This window comes from Mus pahari, chromosome 4 (assembly GCF_900095145.1).
Source record: "Mus pahari chromosome 4, PAHARI_EIJ_v1.1, whole genome shotgun sequence".
In the NCBI taxonomy this organism is placed as follows: domain Eukaryota; kingdom Metazoa; phylum Chordata; class Mammalia; order Rodentia; family Muridae; genus Mus; species Mus pahari.
The window spans coordinates 124,162,846-124,181,961 of record NC_034593.1 but is presented as its reverse complement, the minus strand read 5'-3'; positions in this window follow the sequence as shown (position 1 = coordinate 124,181,961).

Below are 19,116 nucleotides of genomic sequence, written 5' to 3'. Positions count from 1 at the left end.
TGATCGGATTATCCTATGTGCTATATATCTCTACCTTCTCAGTTACCCTTTTTGCAACCCTCTCTCCTTATTGATTATTATAAGGTTTCCAGAATGAACCCCTTTTTAGATAACTTGTAGCAAATAATGGAGAATAGTTGACCATGCTTGTGCCTCACATACATTTTATTCCAGCCTTGGATAGACATGTGTTACTGTCATGATACCAGAAAACCCAAATCTAACAGAGAAGTCAGAATCCTCTCTTCCTCATAAAAACCACCTTATCCATGGGTTTATGTGTGTTTATGAAGTTTATAACCATACCTAATGCTTATAGACCTGTAGCCTGCCCCTCTAAGCCTTCAATGCAATGCATAGAACACATTATGCTGACCTGGCCAATTGTAGAATCTTCTATTCAACCTGTCATATGGACAACCCAAATTCTAACATTTGTAACAAGTATGCAATGGCTAATGATGGAGGACCTAGAATCACATAGGTGATGAAGTTCTTGGCATCATAATGAGGGATTTTCTAGACGGGCTAAATGGAAGTAGAATGACCCACTGTGGGCAGCACCACTGTACAAACCAGTGTTCTTTACTGAGTAAAAAGAAGGAAGCAAGGGAAGTGCCAGCAGTCATCTTTCTTCTTCCTGATTGCAGATGCAACATGACCAGCTGTCTCAAGCTCCTGCCACCATGCTTAAAATAATTTCAACGAATTATTGGTGTTTTGAATCCTGTACTGAGAGTGAATGATGGAGAAGGATTCTGTGATCAATTAATGATGGCTGTGAAGCACCCAGATGGAGGCAGATCGTCTACCAAATATTGGCCAACTGTGTGTGATTTGGATCATGACGGTAGGTGGATGAAAAGAAAATAAAAAAGGAAACCATAGAATATCAGTTATCATTTCATTTAAGACTCGCCTAAGAATATTATAAATATTTCATATAGAAAAAATTTTAGGTGTATCATAAACCCAAATGTAGCTCTTAGGAGAGCAGTGATAGCCACTGTATAGACGTTTCGAAGTCCTTTTGCACCTTGGAGGTGTTCCATGCTTGTGTGACTGTCCAGGAGCACTGGGAACTCTAGAAGCGCAGTCAGTACCTGCCCATATTCTCTCTGTTGCAATTTCACTTCTTGTGGTAGAAAAAAAAATGTCCTTACAGAAATGTTTATTTTGCTCAAAACTCTCACAGAGCAAGGGAAGATGTTTTGTAATTCTATATTTTGTCATTTTACTAAAAATTAATTTTAGTTGCACATGTTCTGTGTGGAGAATTGTTTCCATGAGGCCCTTGGTTTAAATCTACTCAAGTAGCTACAGTGGCCACTGTTACTTAACAATTTCATAGAGACAATAGAAAAGTAAACTTCCATTCAGAATAAAATGGCTTTCTTTCTAGGTTTTAATTTTCCATGTCAATATGACATAAAAAAGAAATCACACCCAGGATTCACTTTGTGTAGACAAACTTCATTCAACTTCATAGCAATGACTAAGGTTCTGGATCCCTCAGTAACTATCAGTAGGCAGCCTGAAGAAGTATGAATAGATCCTGAGTTTCCTAAATTGGTTGTGACCTTTTCTCCTAGACATTCACATCTCTGTTTGTCCATTCAGACTGTGGGAGCTGTCATGATATTATAGAACCGTTGACTGATTACAAGAGTGTTCCCATTTGTCAACAAAATCTGACTTTGCCAAAGCAGGTGTTATGCAGTTATCTTACTTTTCTAAAGGTAATTGAAAAAGCCAGGCTCGATGGTAACAGCATCTGCTTTGTACAGTGATACTGTAAGGCATTGATGTTTTTCTATTAATTTATTTGTTTACTTTGTGTGGGTGCATACAAAATAGTGTTCATGTGGGTATTGGGTGCAAGCTTTTCAGAGGTTATTCTCCTTGTCCACCATGTAGGTTCAGGGACCAAACTCAGAATATCTGGCTGAGTGGAATTTCTTTTACCTACTAAACCATCTCACCTGGCCCTGGACTTTTTTTGTTTGTTTGTTTGTTTTAGAACAAGACCTGCCATTTGTCCCAGACTGCAGGAACTTCTGAAACAAGTTTGACTCTCAATATTTCCCAAAAGCAATGAATCTTTTTCTTTCCCTCTGTGAGTACTTTTATCTTAAAGGCAATGGTCAAAACGAGGAAGCCCTGTTTAGAAACTCAAGCCGGAGCCAAGGCACATATTGAAAGTAGTGATCGCTTGGCTTCACCTTGCCTTGACTTCTGGTTTTTTCATTTGTTGTCATCCATGTGTTTCCTCAAGCAATTTCCTAAAAACAACATTTTTATATCAGTTCATATTCCCTGCAATTTCCATCCAGACTAATGTACCAGTGTGCAAATTAAATTTTAATATGATCATGTACATTATAATAGGAAAAAAGGAATGGTTATTCAAAAAATGTGGCACACAATTAACTGTTTGGGCTCATTCGCATTATTTAAAACATGTGCAAACAAACAAACAACAGAAAAACATAAAATGAGAGGATGGATGGTAAAGGAAGAGGAGTGAAGGAAGGAAGGGAAAGGTGATGAAAAGGCAAACAATTAAGGAATTGGAAAACTGGCACAGCATCGCAGAAAAGCTAGTATTCTTTTTTAAGACTCCAACTTTTTAAAAAGCAAAACAAGTTTTTAAAAAACTACAATTAAATAATGGCCTGGGGTGGATAGGTGGCACATGACCAGAGTCTCTGGGTTTGATCCTAGTATTCAGAAAACAGCAGCAGCAGAAGCAGAAGTAGCAACAATAACAGCAACCACAGCAGAAGAAACAGCAATAGCAACAACAAAAACAACAGCAAAAACAAAAACAAAACACCCCAAATCCAAATCAATAAAAGTATATAAAAGCTGAGAAAAAAAAAAACCCAGTCTGTCAAGATCAGAACATTAGTAAATAGCATACCACTATATGAGGAAATGTTTATGATAACCACACTAACTGGGTGTTTCCTAGAAAATAGCTTTAAGAAAACAGTTGTAGAATTGTTCCTAGTTTTGGGAGGTAAACATTGAAAATGTGATGAAAATGTTCCCTTTTCCTGAGATAAAGGAAATGAAAATAACATGCCACTTAAACCTAAACTTAGAAAATCTACAATGTATTATGTAACACAAAGAATTTAGGTAAGAAAAAGAATATTCACCTGTAATATAAATTGTTAGAAAGCATTTAAATGATTGGTCATATTCATTACGTTTCCAGAAAACGTTTATAATTTTCTTATATAGTTCTTATATTTCTTAGAGAAACATGCTATGCACAATGATTTTCACTCTTGTGTTATTTCTGTAAGAAATAAAGCAATATAAACCCACAATTGAAAGATAAGGTTTGTGTAAAGTAATAAAGACCTTTGTCTTCCAAAGTTTGGAGCTAAGTCAAAAGGATGGACTATCCAGAGACTACCCCACTCAGGGATCCATCCCATCATCAGCCACCAAACTTAGACACTATTGCACATGCCAGCAAGATTTTGCTGACAGGGCTTTGATATAGCTATCTCTTGTGAGGCTATGCCAGTGCCTGGCAAACATAGAAGTGAATGCTCACAGTCATCTATTGGATGGAACACAGGGCCCCCAATGGAGGAGTTAGAGAAAGAACCCAAGGTGCTGAAGGGGTCTGCAACCCTATAGATGGAACAACAATATGAACTAACCAGTATCCCCAGAGCTTGTGTCTCTAGCTGCATATGTAGCAGAAGATGGCCCATTCGACCATCATTGGGAAGAGAGGCCCCTTGGTCTTGCAAACTTTACATGCCCCATACAGGGGAACGCCGGGGCCAAGAAGTGGGAATGAGTGGGTAGGGGAGCAGGGCGGGGCGAGGGTATAGGGAACTTTTGGGATAGCATTTGAAATGTAAATAAAGAAAATATGTAATAAAAATTTAAAAAAAAAAAGATAACAAAAAGACCTTTGTCTTCAACTACCCAGTGAAATATTAGTAAATCACACTTGTGTATTAATTTAGAAACTGGAAATGGTGCCAGGGTCATTTTGATTTCTGTTAATGTTTGAGGAGGACTGCCATCTGGTGATATTAGAGACATACAGTGTTTTCAAAGACAATAATTATAATTTAATACTAAGAGACTGAAGGAGACTAATGCCATTTCTCTCTAGCAACATTCTATATGGATTGTGTATCACATGACTTCAGTTTTGTAAAAGCACATCAATTTGTTTATAAAAGCAACATAATTTCTAAAATGTAGTGATCATTAGGACAAAGAACTAGTCAGTAGCAACTGAAAGGAAGAGAGGTTGATTTCGGCTCGTGGTCTCAGAGGTTTGTAGTCCATCCTAATTGGGGAGGCACAGTGGAGCAGTTTGGTCTGTGGCAAAGTGAGGTGTTGGTTGCTTGCATGGCAATAGATCAGGAATCAGAGAACAAGATGCAAATGGAGGTAGGTTAAAAAACTAACAACAACAATAAACAACAACAACAACAACCTCCAACCATGTACTCCTAATGTCATTTGGCAGCCAGGACCAGTGTCCCAAAGGTCCTATATGCTTCAGAAACAGCCCCATTAGCTCTTTTTTCCCACTGTTTGTGGAACAAGTACTCAGAACATGGATCTGTAGGGGCATTGCAGATCCATATCAGAACTAATAAATATAAACACACATACGTGTATATACTAGTGGAGCAAATGCTATGTGTAATGTGTCAGAGGAATTAAATGTGAGGAACTTTTTTTTCTTTTGTATATTTCCCCATTTATTTCTGTGATGGTTTATTTCTATATTTCATAAGAGACCTTCAGACATTCTCTCATTTCTGTATGATACTTGCATAGCTCCCATCCCTAAATTTGCTATAGCTGTAGATACCATTTAGCCTTCAAAGATACTACTCTCTTTTTAATGGTCTCACTTTACAACAACAGGTAATAGTGTATCATTTAAGAAAACCATCATGTGGTACTTGGGTTGACCCAGCCATAGGCAGGATGTGGCTGCCAGAGAGTGCTGTGTATCTTCGGCAGGAGCCACATCCTCCTCCCACCAGTTCTTTTTATAGGTAATGGCAGTGCCTAGGTTTCTGGCACTAAAAAAAAATTCACATTTTAAAAATTGATCTCATATCCTCACTTTTTTTTTTCATGAGCAATTCTCAGGATAAGCTTAATACAGAACATAGGGTATCCTGTTTATGAAAACAGTAGGTGTTAGGGGTTCAAATAACTACGTTTACTTAGCTAAAATATGAGCAAGCTGTAAAAATAACAATCAAACAACAGTTGGTTGTTTTGTTAGAAATGATCTATCCTTTGTTATCTCAAGGAAACCCTCAAATTTCTTGTCTGTTAGACTATAACTTGCAACATGCCAAGGTCTAACCTGTTCTAATGGAACAATGCACTGAAATTAGCCTTGCTCACAGTAGTCTTAAAAATTCTCGGGTCTTGTATGTTATACAAAAATAAATACTGAAGCAGGTGTCTCTTGTGGACATCACTGGATCAAGATAAGTTCTTGCTTCTTTCTCATGTTTACGTACACAGAAGATTAAACGGGAGCCTTAGCTCCTTTAAATTGACAGCTACCCTCTCTTTGGGAAATTGGTACCCGTGAAAGAGCAACTTCCATGTTCTGACTTTTGAGAAGTACATTCTCATGTCTGAGCATGTGCAGAAGCGGCGACAGTTTTGATGATTGTAATGCTACAGAACAGCGATACACGTTTAAAAGTCCAATATTCTCACGGAAAAGGCGAAGCAGACGTAATTTTATACAGTGATCTTGAAATGAAATCCATTTATTTGACTTAGTCAGTGGCAACAAAATCTTACTTCCCAAGGTCTGCAGATGAAACTGTGTTTCCCCGTCGGGCGGCCCATGAATTGCGAACGCTTAGAAGCTGCCATCTGTGTGCAACAGCCACACCCTGGGGTTTATTACCAAGGTCGTTTTTATGACTTTCTACAAATGTGCTTTGTATCTCTGAGATGTAGTTATAAATGTTCGACTCTGTCTGGAAATCCACAGAAGGTCTCCGAAGGAAACCTCAGGGAAAGTGTGGAAACTGCCCCAGGTAAGAGAGGCGGAGAGAGTGATATACAGAAACTAGAACAAAGTTAAATAAGCAGAGGCGGGACAGGAAGCCTGGTCAGAAATGAGACACACATCACCTGTGTTTTGTCAACAGTGGCTTGGCAGCCAGAATAGGAAGGACAGAGGAAGTTAAACCCATGCTGGTGTCCAGAAGTCAGCTACAGTAAGTGATCCTCTTGGGCCAGATGGTTTTATGGCCTTTGTAAACAATAGATTTGCATAATGCTTCCTCAATAATCCTGTCAGCAGCAGCACTGAGCTTGAAAACAATACACAACTGTGTGCTTTCTGAATGGTCAGCTTTCTAAATGTCCAAATGGTCATAAAGGGGAAATTGGGATGTTGCATAGAGGACCGGAGTTGATAAATAAAAGGCTTACTCAGGCCAGTATGAGCAGCTACGAGACATCCCAGACGTTGATGCTTGGAAGTACTGGGTTACTCCTGATGATCATATTATAAGCTGATCATCAAAATCGGGGGAGGGCTTCTCCGATTTCAGGCTTTGGAAAGTTTCCTTGTTTGCACTGAGTTGTAGCTTCCTGTGACTTTTGATTCTGAGGCTTGGCTGGCTGCCATCGGCTTCCTTCTTAAGAAGAATCAACAAAATCAAGTTGTTTTGAATTCTTTCCTAATACACACGGGGCATCCCGAATGACCTCAGGATGTGGGAGCTTCACAGGCTGGAATATAATCCTCTCTTTCAACAAGTTGGAAACCCTCTTCGAACTCCTCCATCAGTCTATCTAACTTAACAGTTAGGTGACTGCTCTGCTGGCAGCTGTAGTTTTCTCCTGCACATAACCTGAAAAAGAACTGGCCCATGGTATGTGATATCAGTGATAGACTCACCAAAAGAAGGCACAGTTGGCTGCATAACAAGGCGATGATGGTCAGATACTGTCCTGAAGGAAAGGTTGACAGATTCACTGGCCTTGCTTAGACAGGTCACAAAGTCCGTGCAACAGAACTTTAAGGACTGCCAAGACTGGCAAGAGAGAGCCATGGAGTCTGCTGACATGACGAGCCTACTATGTAACCAAGTCCTTATAGCACGTCATCTTCTGCTCCGGAAAAATTGGAAAGGGCCACAAAGCATTGGGAACGATTCTCTATCTCCTGGATTTCAAAGAAGAGCAAAAAGATTTAATTCGGGAAAAAAAAAAAAAGCACATTTAAGGAAACATTCATGATTTTTCAAACTGGGTACCCTGGTGTAAAATTTAAGAAAATTATACGGTACACACAAAATATCATCAGCTCTGCTTATTTCACAGAGTAGCAGGTTGGGGATCTGTGCTAGTCAGCTTTTATTGTCAAACTGATATAATCTAGAATGGTCTGGGAAGAGGGAAACTCAATGAAGAATTGTTCAGACCTAATTGACCTGTGGCTCTGTGGCCATATCTGTGAAAGACAATCTTGATCATTGTAGGAGGACCCTGGGAATCCCTGGGCAGATGGTCCTGGGCTGTCTCAGAAAGAGGACTATACATGAGCCAGGGACTGATCCATAAGCAAAATTCCTTTCTGATTTCTGCTTCAGTTCCTGCTCTCCTGTCTTCTCTCAATGATGACCTGTGACCTTGAAGTATAAGCTGAACTCATCTCTTTCCTCCCTTACATTGCTTTCTACCAGATGGTTTTATCGCCACGATAAAGCAGACAGGAACCTATGTTACTTTCCAGTGATGTTCTTCAATACAAAACATGGCAGGCATCACTTGTAATATAAAATTTTCCTGTATCAACATCAACAGGTAAAATAAACCATGTGATTAATATTATAATACAAATTATTGAGTCCAATAAATATAGTTTGATATATTTTATATTATTTGTACTAAATCTGAAATGTAGCACCTATGTGAAAATGTACAACACATCCCAGCTTTTACTAGACACAATAAATAATCCAGCTGGCTAGCAGGTGTATAAATGTCTATCTATCTGCCTGTCTATCTATCTATCTATCTATCTATCTATCTATCTATCTATCTATCTATCTTGCTGCTCCCAGGGACAACTCAGTTCTTTACCTTCTCCAGTGCATACATGACCTATCATCACTTTATAGTCTGGTGGGTATCTTCATTGTTGGGTACCAGCCTATCCCTTCTTTTTGTCTTGAAACATGTTGCTATTTTGGCATCATATTTTTGTAGCTGCCAAGACAGAGGCAGAAGGCAGGCAGAAGGGCTTCTCTGTTCATGGGGAAATAATACAAAGATTTGGAATGTTGCTTGAGTTTGATGAAGCACAGTCTTGGGTCTTCCGTAACATCATGAAAAATGACAATATCACCTGTTGTTCTTGTACACAGGAGCATACTTGAGTACATGCTAGCAGGAGGCACCTACAACCTCATGGATTAACTTGGTCTTTTGAGTCAGGAAGAACAAGGTTTTTCAACAAAATAACAACAAAATTCAAGTGGAAAACCAAATCTCAATTATAAATAAAACAGACCAATTTAAAATAAAATCAAAACAAAAAAACAATACTAACAACAAAACAACATAGAAAAAGCAACAGCTTTCTAGTCCTGAGCTGTTCAAAGACTGAATGGGATCCTGAATGCTTTAATATTAAGTTTCATATATATACATTCTCAAAATATGGAAATATTATGGTATTATGTTTCTTAGCTTGCTTTTTAAAATGCCATCATGTTATTTTGATTTCCATTATCACACAAATGACTTTATTTCTATATTTGTTATAATTTAGATTTTTCCTTTTGTGACTTTCTGCATTTTCTCTTTAAGTCTCTGCTATTTTGGATACAACTAACCAGATGATTGTCATTGTCTATATGTTTTTACACTTTTTTTGTCTCTGTATTTTTGTGCATTTTGAGAAATGTTCTTCATTTTAATTTAGCCTGCATTGCTGAATTTTCTTTCTACATTTCTTGTTCTTTGTACATAAAATTCCTCCCTGAACTGGAGTCATGAAGCTATATCCCATATTAATATTTTATTCATTTACTTATTTATGTGCCTCATACCTAAATATTTCATGCCTCTGGAATTGACACTTGTATGTGGGAAGGTAAATAAATGATTGGAGGCATCGTTTTGAACTGAGTTTTGTGTGATGCCCCCAGAGGCCAAACCAAAATGTAGTCACTCATGCTTAGTGCTGTCAAACTGAAGCTTAGAGGAAGTTGGTAAATCCCCAAACTGAGTAGTTTTCCCTAAAATCAGGAGATTTGAAGCACACAATTGGAAAGGGTCTTGACATCTCGGACAGGCAACAGAAATAACTTAGATATAAAAAACAGGGGTGGGGAGGTAAATAATCAAATTTTTTTATTACTTTTTCCTTAAAAAAAAAAAAACAAAAAACAAAAAACCAAAACTGTGAGGCTCTTTGTGTGTGCCTTTACAGGCCAGAGAGCAATCTTCAGAGTCCTTCCCTAACAGCAATCTAGCCTACTTTTTGAGCTAGGGTCTATCAGTGTTTAAGGATTAGCTAACTAGGCGAGGCTGCTGGTCAGTGTGCCCAGGGATCTAGTTCTGAGAGTGCCTGTAGGCAAGCCCATATGTTGCTTTTCTTAAACATGGGTTCGGGCCATCCAACTCAGGTCCTCACACTTGGAAGGCATGCACTTGATCAACTGAGACATATCATCATCACTTCTTAATTTTTATTTTATTTATTAGAAACAGTTTCATGAAATACATTATGATTGTTTCCCTTTTCCTCAACTCCTTCTAGATCCTCCCCACGTGCCTACCCACCCAACTTCATGCTAAATTTTACTCTCTTTCAAACAAAACAATAAAAGTATTTTTTCATGCTATTTTGTTATTCTGTTTCTGCCCAAGCCACCTTAAAAAAAAATTGTTCTGCTGTGCTCAGTGGCCTCCTGATTTTTGGATGGGATGCTGTCTGCTCTATGAATCTCTAAAGCCAATAACGTTTTTCCAATAAACTCAGTAAGATCGTGGGTTGATCTTAAACTCTTAACTGTGCTTGGTAGTTGTGGTTTGAATGTGCTTGGCCCAGGAAGTTGCCCTCCTTGGAGGTGTGGCCTTGTTGGAGTAGGTGTGGCCTTGATGGAGGAAGTGTGTCACTGTGGGTGTGGGCTTTAAGTCCCTCGTCCTAACTGCCTGGAAGTCAGTCTGCTCCTAGCTTTCTTTGGATAACGATGTAGAACTCTCAGCTCTTCCAGCACCTTTCTTGCCTGAATGTTGCTATGCTTCCTGCTATAATGATACTGGACTGAACCTCAAAATCTGTAAGCTAATCCCAATTAAATTTTGTCCTTTATAAGAGTTGAGTTGACTTGGTCATGGGGTCTCTTCACAGCAATGGAAACCCAATTAAGACACTAGTTGAGCACTAAATTGCCAGAATACCCTTGATAACCACTCTTTCTGTACATCCTTCTGTAGCAGTGGTCACTCTTTCTGCACATGCTTCTGTAGCAGTGGTTATCCTGAGCATGCAGTCTCTGTTTTCCTTTCTGATGTTTTTTGGCTTTTGTTGTCACTTATTCTTTTCAAGTAAGCTTTAGAATCTACTTGTGACTTTTCAGCGTGGGGCATCCCAGGATGTCAACTCAAAATAGCATAACATATTACAAGAAGACTAGGCATCCCCCCTCCTATCAAGGATAAACAAGCCATGACAGTAGGAAGAAATGAGTTTGAAGAATGGGCAAGAGTCAGGAACACCCCTAATCCCACGGATAGGAATCCCAAGCTACTCAATCATAACATATTTGCAAAGGACCTATCTCAGATACAGGATCCATGATTGTCCCTTCAATCTTTGTGAGCTTCTATGAGCCCTGCTTAGTTAATTCTTGTGGTGTCCTCACCCTCTCTGGCTCCTACTATCCTTCCTCTTTGCCTCTTCAGGGTTCGCAGAGCTCCTAATGTTTGACTGTGGTCTCTGCCACTACATTCATCCATGGTATCCTGTGGTCTTGTTTGCTGGCCTACCTCGTCTGCCATATCAGGTTTGCACTTTTCTTACTACTTAGTCTGTGTTGTTATTGTATATTTTACTATGCAGTTTAGCTTTGTTAGCATTTTCCTCGTGAATATTAGGGCTATACATTACAATAAAATAAACATTGTTCAGAGAAGCCAGGAGACTCCAACAATAAAAATATTAGGATCAATGCATTTGTTACAGTTTTTCCATCACATTTACAAACAGTAAAGGCAACTACTCTCAGTGTTCTCTGCTTTGTACCATTCTAGAACAGGAAGGTGAGGTTTAGCCTGGACAGGGTCAGATCAGACACTGCCTGAGGTCCTGCCTGCCTTGAGAGTACCTTGCTCCTAAGAGGCACAACCCCCAGGGTCCCTCATGGCATTGGTGTGCTTTTGATGAATGTTAAAGCCAAAACAACAGGACAAATCAATGCTGCATTTCTTTTTAGAATAGTAAAGACTATTCTTGAAACTTCTATTTTCTAATTACTAATTGCTGATATAGAAATGCAGTTTTAATTTTGAGTTATGTTCTTTTCTTACAAAGCTGAAAAAATATTGGCAATACAAAAATTTATCTACTAATTATTTGGGGGGCTTAAATGTATCTATACAGACTTTTCTTTGCTTAAAATGGGGTTGAATTCCAATAAAACCAATGTAACTTGCAAATATTCTAAGTCAAAGCACAACTAGTGTACCTAAGCTTTTCGATGTCAAAATGCACAATGCATTGTATCATGGAGCAGCTGCAGCATCTGGTACCCATGGACTGATGGAGAGCTGTGGATTATTTCTGAGGATCCCCAGCCTCATGGGAGTATTCTATAGTGTATTGCAACCAAAGAAAAGATAGAAATTCAAAATTGGAAATGTACTTTACACTGGGTGGATATTGCTTTTGTGGCAAGTTAAAAATAAGGAACTGTAAAAAACCAATTTATCATCCACAAATAATGAAATATTTTGTTTTCCCTTTTAAAACTCTGACATGGAGTCATGCCCCTATCTTTTACAAAATTTAGATTTGTGTCAGGGTCTTCTGAGGTTGCTTTGGTTGTCCTCACAATCACTGTGTATCTGAGGCTGTCCTTCAAACTTAAATTCTTCTGTCTCAGGTTCTTGAGTAGTTGGGATTATAGCATATACCACTATCCCTGGCTGTGAACTTAATTTATTTGCAGGAATGCTGTGTTTATTGGTGTAACTGATTTTATTGTATATTATGTAAAGATAGCCTTTGTAGACATACTCATCATCTTGCTTATGATTTCAAAGTGAAACCTCCTGAGGTTGCACCTTTAACTGTGATGATTCCTAGAAGGTTTTACAAACACCTTTTATCTTGCATTCATAGTTTATTCATATATCATGAAAAGATTTTATTTTTTTTTGTTTTTAGCCATCTAATAGTAATATCACTTCATGTTCTTTGCTTCTTCATTAATATGATAAATTGCAACTTTTCAAATATTAACCCCTGATTCTTAGGATATAGGTAATATAGTCAAAACATACTATCCTTTCCTGGCCATTTGCCTGATCCATTAAAACATAAAACTGCATTCGTGACAGCATTCTGTTACAAAATGGAAGTAATTTATATTCTTTGGTTTGCACAGTTCTAGTTGTGACAGTATACTGCACAAACATGAGGTCCATTCATCCAAGTCTCCTTCACCTACATCTATGTTGTCATAAGGATTTCTCTGTTCCTAATTAATATGGAAGAATGGAATGGTTATGATTACAGATGCATCTTCACAGCATTCCTTTATGAAATGGAAGTGGACAGCTTCCTTATTTAGGTTGGTTCTGAAAGAGAGAGATGAAATGAAATCCATCGAGTAAACTGAACCAGAATAGATATCTGCTTGCCTACCTTTTGTAGAACAAAATAGGATTTGAAGCAAATGCTTGGTTGTTTATGAACAATAGCTAGCCTTTGCTTAAGTGGTTAGTGATATGCAATAAAGAAAATTGTAAAATGGATGCCCAGTGCTTGTGTAGGTAATATATATTCAAACGTTTGATAATGGGATCATATGTATACATGTGTCTTCTGTTTATGATCAATAAGGCTATTAATAATCAAGACCACAAAAACATTTTATTACTTGTTATTGGTTACTTTTACTTTCAAGCCCCCACTATTGTACAGTAACTCATGTGCAAAACATCTGTGATAGTAAACATGGAGGTTGCATTTGGTTTCAGTTCTATGAGCTTCTTATTAAGTATGATCTTGTTATCTTGTGGAGAAGTCAAATGAACAGTCATAGAAACCCAGTGTTGCATTCCCACTCTATTACCTGTTCCAAGGTGTGACAATTGGATAGACATCATTATACTTTTAGTCTCTGCTCCTTCATGAGAGAAGCATGTTTATTCAGAGAAATTGGTATTTTTTCTTGAGGTTTACATTGGCCATCTTTGATTTCAGTCTTCTTTCAGCACCTCAATTTGTGGAATGGCAAAATGCCATTGTGTCCTGTACAAACATTCTATTGAATAGGGCACACAGATTATGAATCATATCTAGCAACAATGGGCTTATGTCTATGACACTCAGTGGTGTTACCACATCATCAAAAAAAATAAAATAAAATAAAATAAAAAACAATTGGCCTAACAGAAAGATTGGGAAAGATAACTTGGGGGGCGTTTTATGACTCCTGATTAAATAATTGCCAATTTACACACGAGGTCTGAATCCAGCAAGTTGCATAAGAAATTTGGTTTTGACATTAAGGCACTGCCCTTAGTATGACGTCTATGAAATACTTTTAGAGCCTTTTCCTTCTTGCCATAACCTTAAGCATGATACCTCTGATGTAACACATGCTTAAGGAAATCATGATTTTATAGAGCCAGAAATTTCTAGATATTTTGAACTTCCTATCCTATTGTCATAATAGTCAGACAGATCTGTCTATGCAAAAAATTGATCCTAGCTATTAGGAAGGTTGAGGAGTGTAACTATAAGAAAGCCTATATCTGGAAGGAAGCATCTCTGGGCACTTCAGTTACTACCTTTGTCGTTCAAGTCAACAAACACCTCTACCACACCACTAAAAACTCAAGGTTAGATTCAGCGGAAGTATAAGTCAAATAAGCCTTTTCCTCCCGAAACTGTTTTGGTTATGGTCTTTAATCACAACATTAGTAACCCTAACTAGAACAAGACAGAAATTGGTACCAATATTATGGAGGTATTTCAGTGACAGACCTGACTATGTTCTTGGGAGGGTTGTGAAAGGACTTTGGAACTTAGGGCTAGAAAAAGCCATTGAGTTTTCAAAGTTGGGTGAGATGTTCTGTGGATGATAAGAATGTTGAGAGCAATGCAGATGACTGAATCCTGCTGTGTGAAGGTTCAGTGGGAAGTTTCAAGTCTCTTAAAGACTGAGTCAAGGCTGTTTGCTATCTTGAGTGGAGAAGAGTGAGGATTAAGAGTGTTCAGTTATTTGACTAAACAGTCAGCTATGGTTAAGAAGAGGCCAGAAACACTGACGCAAAACATTTTTTTAAAAAATTGGTTCGGGCTGGTGAGATGGCTCAGTGGGTAAGAGCACCTGACTGCTCTTCCGAAGGTCCGGAGTTCAAATCCCAGCAACCACATGGTGGCTCACAACCACCCATAACAAGATCTGACACCCTCTTCTGGAGTGTCTGAAGACAGCTACAGTGTACTTACATATAATAAATAAATAAATCTTAAAAAAAAAAATATTGGTTCAATTTATGTTGTCTATCTGGAGCTAAGAAATTAGCAGTGATTTAGAAGAGACCAGCATCATTGAGGTGAAATCTTTTGGAAAGTGTTTCCTGAGGGTTAATACCCAGAAACATTGTTTCAGAGGTAGCCAATGGTGAACCTTGTGCTTGCAGCTGAACTTGAGTAGTGTAAGGGTTTTCACCTGGGTGGTACTGTTTTTGAAAGCATGGAGGGGCCGGGCTTGGTGGCTCATGCCTTTAATCCCAGCACTTGGGAGGCAGAGGTAGGTGGATTTCTGAGTTCGAGGCCAGCCTGGTCTACAGAGTGAGTTCCAGGACAGCCAGGGCTACACAGAGAAACCCTGTCTCGAAAAACCTAAAAAAAAAAACAAAACAAAAAACAAAACAAAACAAAACAAAAAAACCGAAAGCATGGAGGGGTCATGGAGAGCAACTGTTGCTTGGCATTGTGAGAACCTAGGGAAGGTAACTGATGAAGGTACTGCCTCAGTAGCAGTTGAAAGCCCAGGACTGGAGAGGCTATGCAGAGAATTTGAGAATTGGGAACATGAAGAAAGTAGAGGAAAGGCTACTGGTGAAGGTGCAGGACAGTTGCTTCAAGAGACCCCAGCATTTTGGAGATGGTAGGATGACCACCAAGAACAGCAGCAGTATTCAGTGGAGCCTAGAAGACAAGCTTTGTGTTCTGTGGATGATGGAGCTAGAGAAGTCATCAAAGCCCTTTGAAGGAGCACAGAAGATGGTAAGTGTATCATAGACATTGGACACTGAATTATCTAGATAGTAGAAATTCGGTTTTACCTTGTTCAGCTTATAACTGTTCCCTGGTTCTCCTTTTTGATGTAAGAAATATTTAACTTATATTTGATTTTATAGGAACTCATGATTGAGAGATATTAGATAGTCAAAGACATTGGGTTTTAAAAGAGACTATTATAATTTTATTTATTCTTCCCTCATATATGATATCTGGAAAGCAGATTCCCCTCCCTCCCCGTCTGTCCTTCCAATAGTACCTCCTCCTTCATTTCTTCTCAGAAAAGGGCAGGCCTCCTATGGATATCAACTAAACATGGCATATCAAGTTACAACAAGACTAGGTACCACACCTTATATTGTTGGCTGAGGCAACCCAGGAGGAGGAAAGGGGTCTCAAAATCAAGCAGAAGTATAAGAGACAGCCCTAGCTCTCACTGTCGGGAATCCTAAAACAAGACCATACTACACAGCCATACCACATATGCAGATGACCCAGGTAAAACCCATGCAGGCTCTTCGTTGCTTCTGTCTCTGAGCTCCTTTGAACTTATGCTAGTAGTTCTGTTGGTTTTCTTTGGTCCTAAAGTCCCTTCTCCCTGCCTTCTGTAGGATTCCCTGAGCTCAGCCTAATGTTTGGATGTGAGTCTCTGGATCTGTTTTAATCAGAGGCTGACTAAAGTCTCTCCAATGGTGATTATGCTAGACTCCCATCTACAAGTATAGCGTGTTATTATTAGGGAACATTTCATTGACTGTCGTTTGTCGGTCTGTCCATCTACTCATCTCTATCTATCTATCTATCTATCTATCTATCTATCTATCTATCTATCTATCTATCTATCTATCTATCATCACCCATCATCTATCTCTCTATCATCTATCTGTTTTTAATCACTTGTCCTGTTTTGTTCTACCCTTGGTCTCTGAGATAGCCAGCCTAGTTTCTGGTCCTATATGTAGTAACAGCAGTAGGCTTCTTCTTGTGGCATGGATCTCAAGACGGACCAATCATTGGCTGGCAACTCCCATAATTTCTCCACCACCTCTACCTCAGCACATCTTGCTGGCACTACAAATTTATGTTGACAGTTTTGTGGCTGGGTTGGTGTCCTAATTCCTCCACTGAAGTCTTGTTCATTTACAGGAGGAGGTCTATTCAGGTTCCATATTCCTCATTATGAAGATACTTATCTAGGGTCATTCTCATAGATTGCTGGAAGTTTTCATTATACTAGTTTTCTACCTTGCCCTCAAAATGTCCCCCAAATTCCAGTTGTCTCTCCAGGTACTCTCTCCCTCCATTTTCTCCTACTGGATCCCTCCTGTTCATGTCCCCGCCTGCCTCCAATGTCATATGTGTTCTATTCCCCCTTGTTACTTAGCCTCTTTGAATCTGTGGATTATAGTGTGATTATTATTTACTTTACAGTTAGTATCTACTTATAAGTGAATGCATACCATTTTCATTTTTCTGGTGCTAGGTTACCTCACTAAGGATGTTTCTGTAATCCTATTCATTTACATGTAAATTTCATGATGTTGTTTTTTTCAATAATAATTCATTGTGAAAATATATACATTTCCTTTAACTATTCTTTGGTTGAGACATCTCAGTTGTTTCCAATCTCTGGCTATTATGAATAAATATGCTATGAACATAGTTGAGCACATGATAGGATTGAGTATCCTTTAGGTATATATCCAGTAGTGGCATACCTGAGTATTGAGCTAGATTGATTCCTAATTGTCTGAGAAACCATCATATTGATATCTAAAGTGACTGTACAAGTTTGCGCACTCCAGCAATGGTGGAGTGTTCCTCTTAGTCCACATCCTTAACAGCATGAGCTGTCACTTGTGTTTTTAACCTTAGCCAGTCTTATCATTCTGATTTGCATTTTAATTTTCACTTTCCTGATGGCTAAAGATGTTGAACTTTTCTTTAAGTGCTTCTTGGCCATTTGAAATTCCTCTGTTGAGAATTCTGTTTAGATATGTACCCCATTTTTAAATTAGATTATTTGGTTTGTTGAAGTCTAATGTCTATAGTTCTTTATATATTTTGGAAATTAGCACTTTGCCAGATGCAGAGTTAGTGAACATGTTTTCCCATTCGAAAGACCGCAGTTTTGTGTTATCAACAGTGTCCTTTGCCTTATAGAAGCTTTTCAGTACCATGAGGTCCCATTTAATAATTGTTTATCTTAGTGTCTACATTATTGGCATTCTGTTCAGAAAGTTGTCTTCTGTACTAATATGTTCAAGGCTATTCTTTACTTTTTCATCTACCAGGTTTAGTGTATCTGATTTTATATTGAGGTCTTAATTCACTTGGACTTGAGTTTTATGCAGGTTTGATAGATATGGATCTGTCTGCATTCTTCTACATGCTGACATCTGATTAGTCCAGCACCATTTGTTAAAAAGAATTTCTTTATTCCTGTTTATAATTCTGGCTTCTTTATTGAAAATCAGGTGTCCAGAGATATGTGCGTTTACATCTGGATCTTCAATTCTATTTCTTGTGGTTTTTATTTTGATAGCTCTTGTAATAGTTTGAAATGAAGATGGTGGAGGGATTTGTTGCATAAGATTGTCTTAGCTATCCTGGGCTGTTTGTTTTTCCATGTGAAATTGAGTATTGTCCTTTCAAGGTCTTTAAAGAATTGTGTTGCAATTTTGATGAGGATTGCCTTGACTCTGTAGATAGCTTTGGTAAAACGAATTTTTTTATTTAAACTATGTTATTCCTACCATGAGCATGGGAGATCTTTCCATTAGTTTCTTTCTTCAAAGGCTTGAGTTCTTCTCATACAGGCCTTTCACGAGTTTGCTTAGAGTTATCTCAGAATATTTTATATTATTTGTGGCTATTGTGAAGGGTGACATTTGTCTGATTTCATTCTCAGCCCTTTTATATTTTGTGTATAGGAGGGCTACTGATTTTTTGAGTTAATATTATATCCTGCCACTTTGCTGAATGTGTTTATCAGCTGTAGGAGTTTCCTGGTAGAATTTTTTTTGGTTGTTTATATATATCATCATATCATCTGCAAAAAGTAATACTTTGATTTATTCCTTTCCAGTTTGTATCCCCTTAATCTCTTTTAGTTGTCTTATTGCTCTAGCTAGGACTTCAAGTAGAATATTGAATAAATACGGAGAGAGTAGATAGCCTTGTCTTAGCCCTGATTTTAGTGGAATTGAGTTTCTTTCCACTAAACATTAAATTGATTTTGGCTATTGGCTTTGCTGTATATTACCTTTACTATGTTTATGAATGTCTATTGATCACCAGTCTCTCTAAGACCTTCATCATGAAAGGGTGTTGGATTTTGTCAAAGGTTTTTTCAGCATCTAATGAGATGATAATGTATTTTTTCTTTCAGTTTGTTTATATGGGAGATTACAATAACAGATTTTATATGTTAAACTGATCCTGTATCTCTATTATGAAAGCCACTTGATCATGATGGATGATATTTTTGATGTGTTCTTGGATTAGGCTTGCAAGTATTATTTTTGCATCAATGTCCATGAGGGAAATTGGTCCACAATTCTCTCTTTGTGTGGTTTGTGTAT